Genomic DNA, 6,631 nt, shown 5'->3' with positions numbered 1-6,631 from the left:
ATAGTATAGTAAGGCTTAAAAACATCAAAAAATATCATAGTATAGTAAGGCATAAAATTTCATAAAAAACGTCATAGTATAGTAAGGCATAAAAAAATAAAAAAATGTCATAGTATAGTAAGGCATAAAATTTCATAAAAAACAACATATAGTAGGGCATAAAAACATCAAAAATGTCATAGTATAGTAAAGGATAAAAACATCATAGTATAGTAAGGCATACAATGTCATAAAAACGTCAAAAAAACGTCATAGTATAGTAAGGCATAAAAACGTCAAAGTATAATTAGGCATAAAAACATGATAATATAGCATGAGATAAAATTTAGTAAAAAAACATCAGTAAGGCCTAAAAACATCAAAAGTCATAGTATAATAAGGCATGAAATGTCAAAAAAAACGTCATTGTATAGTAAGGCATAAAAATATTATAGTACAACAAAGCACAAGAACGTTAAAAAAAGTCATAGTATAGTAAGGCATACAATGTCATAAAAACGCCAAAAAAACGTCATAGTATAGTATGGCAAAACAATGTCAAAATACGTCATTGTATAGTAAGGCATAAAATTTCATAAAAAACGTCATAATATAGTCAGGCATTAAAACTTCAAAAAACATCATATTATAGTTAGGCATACAAATATCATAGTATAATAATGCATAAGAACATCAAAAAAGTTGTAGTATATTAAGGCATATAAAAACATCATAGTATAGAGAGGTACAAAATTTCATAAAAACGTCATAGTATAGTAAGGAATAAAAAGTTATAGAATAGTAAGTCAAAAAATCTTGTAGTATTTATGGTGACACTCCCATGGGATTTTATACAGATATATTTCAATAAAAAAAAATATAACATATATTATTCGTATTGTTTCAATTTACTGCTTTACATATTTTTGCCTATATGCCAACATACATGCCAAGTGACACATCTGTGTGTGTACCGTCTCAGTGGTAGTGGTTTTACCTGGTGCTCACCAGTCTGTGTTTGGACTGGGGTTCCGTAGCTCAGGTCTCGGGGTTGAACGCCTAGACCTAACCAACACAGGCTGATGTGGATGGAGTCAGGGAGAAAGATACCTGGGATCTTCCGGCTCCTTTTCATTTTCTTCTTCCAGGGTTTTGATCGATGATGCATTTTCCGGTGAATTAAAATGGCTTCTTGACAATGCAGTAAAACAACATCTTCCAATATTCTGAATTTACAGGTCAGCATGCGAGTTTTTCCAAATACAGTAAGTTGTGAGGACGCTTATTCTGTGTGATCCAGCATAAGATACACAATGTGAGATGGTAATAAGGGGGCGTCAGTGCACTAAATAGATAAATGAACATGAGGAGACTTGATAAATCATAAAGTCAAGGCTGATCAAAACAATGATCAATCAAAGCCGCGAGGCATGGCGAGGGAGCAGCGCTGCCACTACGCTGATGATGACAAAGCTTATGAGCGTGTGCAAATATACAGGAGTGAACAGAGCATCTTACCCTTTCCTGCTGCACTGGGGAAAGTCAACCTGTTGGGGCTTTGAACGTGACTCTGTAGACTGTGGATGAAACTCAAGTGTACTTCGACACTGAGAACCTCATTATGGCATCAAGTTAAATGATGATAATTTTACAACATGTCCAAACTGGATCTCCTGTTTCTCTCTGATACAGGCACTTTTTAAGGTTTTGGAGACAAACCCAGGGATGAGGTAAAAAAAAAAAAAAAAATCAGTATCTTTCAAAAGCATATAGGCCAAAGAGAAAAATAATTAAAACTCTGGAAAGCTGACAAACACATTAAGTAATATATTAAAATATATTGCTTAAATTTTAATTAGACTCTGCCTCATTGATCACTATGATCTTAAAATTGAAACTATTCTCCTCCTCAGTTCTTCATTCACATGGCCTACTTTTAACCCCCTGAAAATAAGTTTGGTTCATCTGGCATTAAAGTTCCCTTATTGTATAAAGGTAGATGTCCATGTGTAGTGTGATTATAGATCAGGTCTAGGTTCTATATTAATACTGTGAAAGTATCAAAGCCTCAGTCCACAGAGAAATGCACACAGCCTGTATTCAGAAACTGAGCCTTAAAACCAGCCGTCAGGACTTCTGGAACTTTGTGATGTCACAACAAAGCAGTCATAAAGCCCCGCCCACCTGACCCACCATCTGAACTTTGAAGGATTTGGTTTCTCTGAGTGTTTTTACCTGAAATCTGCTATATTTTTATTGGATCACTAAGAAAACAGTCAGCCAATCAGAAGAGAGGGGGAAAAAAACAATAAAGCATCTGGTCTCTGCAAAGAAAGGAAGTTTGTGTTTATTTGCATATTGAGCGGAGATGTGAGGAAAACATACTTCACATTGTTTTATTACTGTGATTTGAAATATGATACAAGACATACACTCAGTGACCACTTTATCTGGTCCATCTGTACAATCTAATGCAATCCACTACAACTGTTCGACCATAACGTCTGTCTGACAAAGACAGACGGTTCAGTCATGTTTTAGCACTGAGGTGACGTTGTACTGTATTATATTGAAAAGTGTCTGATATTCTGCACCCTCATGTATGTAAACACCAGCTTTACCTATGACCTCAGTAACAAATAAATAATTTTACATATGATTTTAATTTTAATACAAAAAGTGAACATTACGGGCATGATAAAAGCAGACAGTTTGCATGGCATGTATCATTATCTACATATATATACAGTACCAGTCGAAGCTTGGACTCACCTTCTTTATTTTGATTATTTTCTACAGTGTAGAACGATGCTGAAGGCATCAAAACTATGAAATAACACATGGAATTAAGTCGTAAACAAAAAGTGTCAACAAAGCAAAGGAATTTAGATTTTATTTTCTTCAAAGTAGTAGATCATTGAATGATCTAGTTGTTACTACAAAATCTTTACTTTAATTATGTCAACACACTGGAGAAATCTACCCGCCTTGTAGTTCAGTGCTGTTTAGTCCCAGACATCTTCTGAGCAATAGTTCTGTCTGGTAACATTTGCATATAAATATCACTTGTCCCTGATTTTTACTTTCTTCAGTGACAGAAACAAAAATGGCCCCGGGGCCTCCTGCCGTGTTAATCCGGCCCCGCACCCATAGAGTTTAGCCTCATTTATTAAGTTCATCTCTTTTTCCATGCCATTTACTGACTAAATCAGTGGAATGCACATAAGCAGATTGTCCCCGACTGAGGAAGTGAAACAGAACACTGAGCACAAACAGTTCAGTGTGCGGTGGTAACAATTTCTCATTGCTCATTCAGCATTATAAGACATCATAAGAGCAGTACAAGCATGTCGTGAGTGCATCATAATTACTATAATCAGAGCATAATATCATGAAAACAATATGTGTGTGAGTGAAGCAGGGCTCCCAGTCCCTTCACTGAGATGCTGTTAAACAACCACTTGAGGTCAGTGTTGCTCTAAGTAAAGAGCCGTGTCTCGCACCGGTCGTGTCGATGTCCTGAATCTGAGGTCAAAACATGCGAGCCCATCCAGTGACCTCAGTGAGGAGGGGCCGTATGCTGCTTCAGCCACAACTGAGATGATGATACGATCCTGAGAGTAAGCAGTGACAGTGATGATGCCTGAAACAAAGGCTCACTAAAGCATGGAGCAGTAATTTTTATGCAACTGAAATACAATGGGAAAAATAGCTTACAGTAAACCAGTAGAAAAGGATTACACCAATGGTTTTATGTTGCTTTTTTGTGCTAATGTAAAAAGGATTTCAAGGCAAGTCTTCTGTGTGTGAAGGCTTGTTTTGCTTGTATGTGAACACAGTGAGAATAATGCTTCTGATTACAATATGTTTTATTCTGTAACTTGGATAATTTCTCATCAATAAAATCATAGCTGTTGATTTGTCTTTCATTGGACCATCTTTAGGAATAGTCTATTTTTTGAAATTTCACCCACACTTACTGCCAGAGCCATTAGAAACCAAAGAAGACTTTTAGTTGTCGCCAAAAAACCTTCCATTTAATTAACTTGTTTTACTGTTTTATTATATTTTCTGTAAATGTTTTCTTCCCAGATGCAGTTTCTAACATTATTAAATTTAAATGTAAAGACCTCTATCTGTGATCAGCCTTCAGAATGTGTGATGGTGTAGAGTCATTTCCAGATAAACTTGTGTGTTTCCAACTCACACTTTAACACAAGAATCCTAAATATGCACGCAGAGATTACATACGTTGCATGATATTGAGCTAAAACCCTGAGGTCCAAGCTAACAGGTCCCCAGCATCCTCACCAGCTGATGACCCATGGAAATAAACAAGCAGTTTTTTTTTCCTTCATGTAACCTCACAAACGTATGTAATTAGCCAATGATGTGCTCCTAAGCAACGCTCTGGGAGTCAGGAACGGTCTGTTAATCATTCAATATGTTGACATGCGCACTAATATTCCACTATTATTCCACTATTATTCCAGGTATTGTCATATATGAAATTTGATATGGGGCGTGTAAAGAGTTTGGATTTTCCAGAATATGACCTTCTCGATTATTATTTGGATTTCAGGAGCACGTTTGGAATCTGCGTCTCAGTTTTTACGGCAGTTTGTGACGCGCAGCGTTTGGCCCGGTCAGCAGAAACGTTTAAACCTTTTTAAACATTTGCATTTGGAAGACTTGGATATCAGCAGGTTTTTTCACATGCGCAAACATCGCAACGCTGACCTTTAAATAAGAGATGATGTGGCCGCATGTAAACGGGAATATAAGTGGAGTATTCATTTCCATTAGCCATGTAAGCATCAGGAATATTGTCTTCTTGTAATGTTTGTCATTCAAAACCCAAGGTTAACTTCCTCTTCATTGACTAATCGATTAATTATTTCAACGCTGCATCTGTTTCTCAACAATAGGAAGCTGTAACTACCACGTGACCGAGATCAAAGCGTGTGTGTGTGTGTAGACATAAATAGTCACTTGACGAGGAATGTGAGGAGTGAGTGTGAGGTCTCGGGACTCGGGTTTGGTGAGCGAGCTGAGTCGGTGTGCCCCGGGGAGAGGAGAGTCACTGACCCGTGGCCAGTCCTCCTCCAGCAGCAGCGCACCTCACATATTATCACCCAAGTGAGTCATCAACGGCACGTCAACATCACTGAGGTTCTTCATGCCAATATTCCTATTGCTTTTTTTTTTTTTTTTTTAATCCTCCAGCATGCCTTGTTTGAGTGATTGCCCCCCCTCCCCTTCTTCTTTCTCTCACTCTCTTGTGCTTTACACCCCCCCCTCCACACACACACACACACACACTCACACACACTCACACACCACCCTCCCCTGTATGCTTCCATCACATTCTGCAGAAAAATTTGGAGGTCTGCCAACAGTATTACATTGCCGCCGACCATGAATGTGGCGTGTGTGTGTGTGTGTGTGTGTGTGCGCGCGTGTGTAGCTCCTGTGCCTGCACAAGCGTGCACAACCAAGTGTGTGTATGTGCGGACGCAAAATGTGGGTTTGTATGTTCACCACTTTTAAGGACACAATGTTTTTGGCAAAAGTGAATTCAATTGACGACTGAAGGGAGGAATCACAAAAGAGGAGAGAGTGTGTGTGTGTGTGTGTGTGTGTGTGTGTGTGTGTATGTGTGTCTGGACAAATGGATGAATGGGCAACTGGGTTCACTGCTTTTAGGGCCTCGTCTGTGTGTGTGTGTGTGTGTGTGTGTGTGTGTGTGTGTGTGTGTGTGTGTGTGTGTGTGTGTGTGTGTGTGTGTGTGTGTGTATCTGTGTGCGAGACACTATGTTGAAAAGAGTGAAAGAATGTGAGAAAAAGAGGTATTAGATGGGTGTTGTCTTACAAGCAACAACAGCACATTGCAGAAAGAGGCATTTTCAACCAATTTATTAATCCTTTTAGGCAATGTTCCCTGTTCAGAAATGCAAATTGAATCAATCTGAGTCTGACTTTTAAGACTTTCAAGTGGGATTTAATTAGAAGCCGAGGCGCACAGTTTTAATGAGAGAGGGGGTGGAGAAGAAGGAGAGACAGAGAGGGAGAAAAAGGGGGGAGAAGCAAGGGAGGGGGGAGAGGAGGGGAGGTGGTGTTTTAATGCTATTCCTGCGGGATCGGGGTGAAGGACACATAAACCCAACGCTGACGGCTTTCTTAAGAGAAGAAAATTCCATCGTTCCGTCCGGCCATCTGTCCATCCGTCCCCGCCGCCCTTCACCTTTAGACTCGGCTGTTTACACCCAGGGAGGGGCTCGGTGCTCGGGGTCTGTTTGGTGACATTAAACAACACCCGATCCACTCCGAACCCACACATAGCCCTCAGCAGAAAAAAAAAGAAATCGCCCCACTTCCTCCGCCAGTGGTTTCTGCAATCTCCATCGCCGAAATCCTTTGTCCTTTTGTGTTGTATTACTTACTCTAATACCATTTTTCTTTTCCTTCTCCTCCTTCCACTTCTATTCCTCTCTGAGATTCTCTAACCCTCCTCATCATCCTCCCATCATTTTCCGAGCCCTAAGCTGACTGAGCCTCCCAAAGCCATCAGGTCTGATTGTCTGATCTCAAGGCATCGAGTCCGCCGGCTGAAATGAAAAATGAGGATTCCTCTCAGCCTCTATTTTTATTC

At 39.5% G+C, this 6,631-nt stretch overlaps 1 long non-coding RNA gene across 1 annotated transcript in view; it reads right to left on the bottom strand.

Annotated features, from left to right (window-relative positions):
- Positions 1–6,238: 6,238 nt before the first annotated feature.
- LOC111230607 overlaps positions 6,239–6,631 on the bottom strand; it is a 43,532-nt gene continuing 43,139 nt past the window's right edge. The window contains exon 4 of the long non-coding RNA XR_002665452.1: positions 6,239–6,587. This is a non-coding gene — a long non-coding RNA (uncharacterized LOC111230607). The remainder of the gene's footprint in view (positions 6,588–6,631) is intronic.

The sequence above is a fragment of the Seriola dumerili genome, unplaced genomic scaffold (genome assembly GCF_002260705.1).
Source record: "Seriola dumerili isolate Sdu_G_001 unplaced genomic scaffold, Sdu_1.0 BDQW01000273.1, whole genome shotgun sequence".
In the NCBI taxonomy this organism is placed as follows: Eukaryota; Metazoa; Chordata; class Actinopteri; order Carangiformes; family Carangidae; genus Seriola; species Seriola dumerili.
The sequence above is the reverse complement of the archived record's forward strand: the minus strand, read 5'-3'. Positions and strand labels throughout refer to the sequence as shown.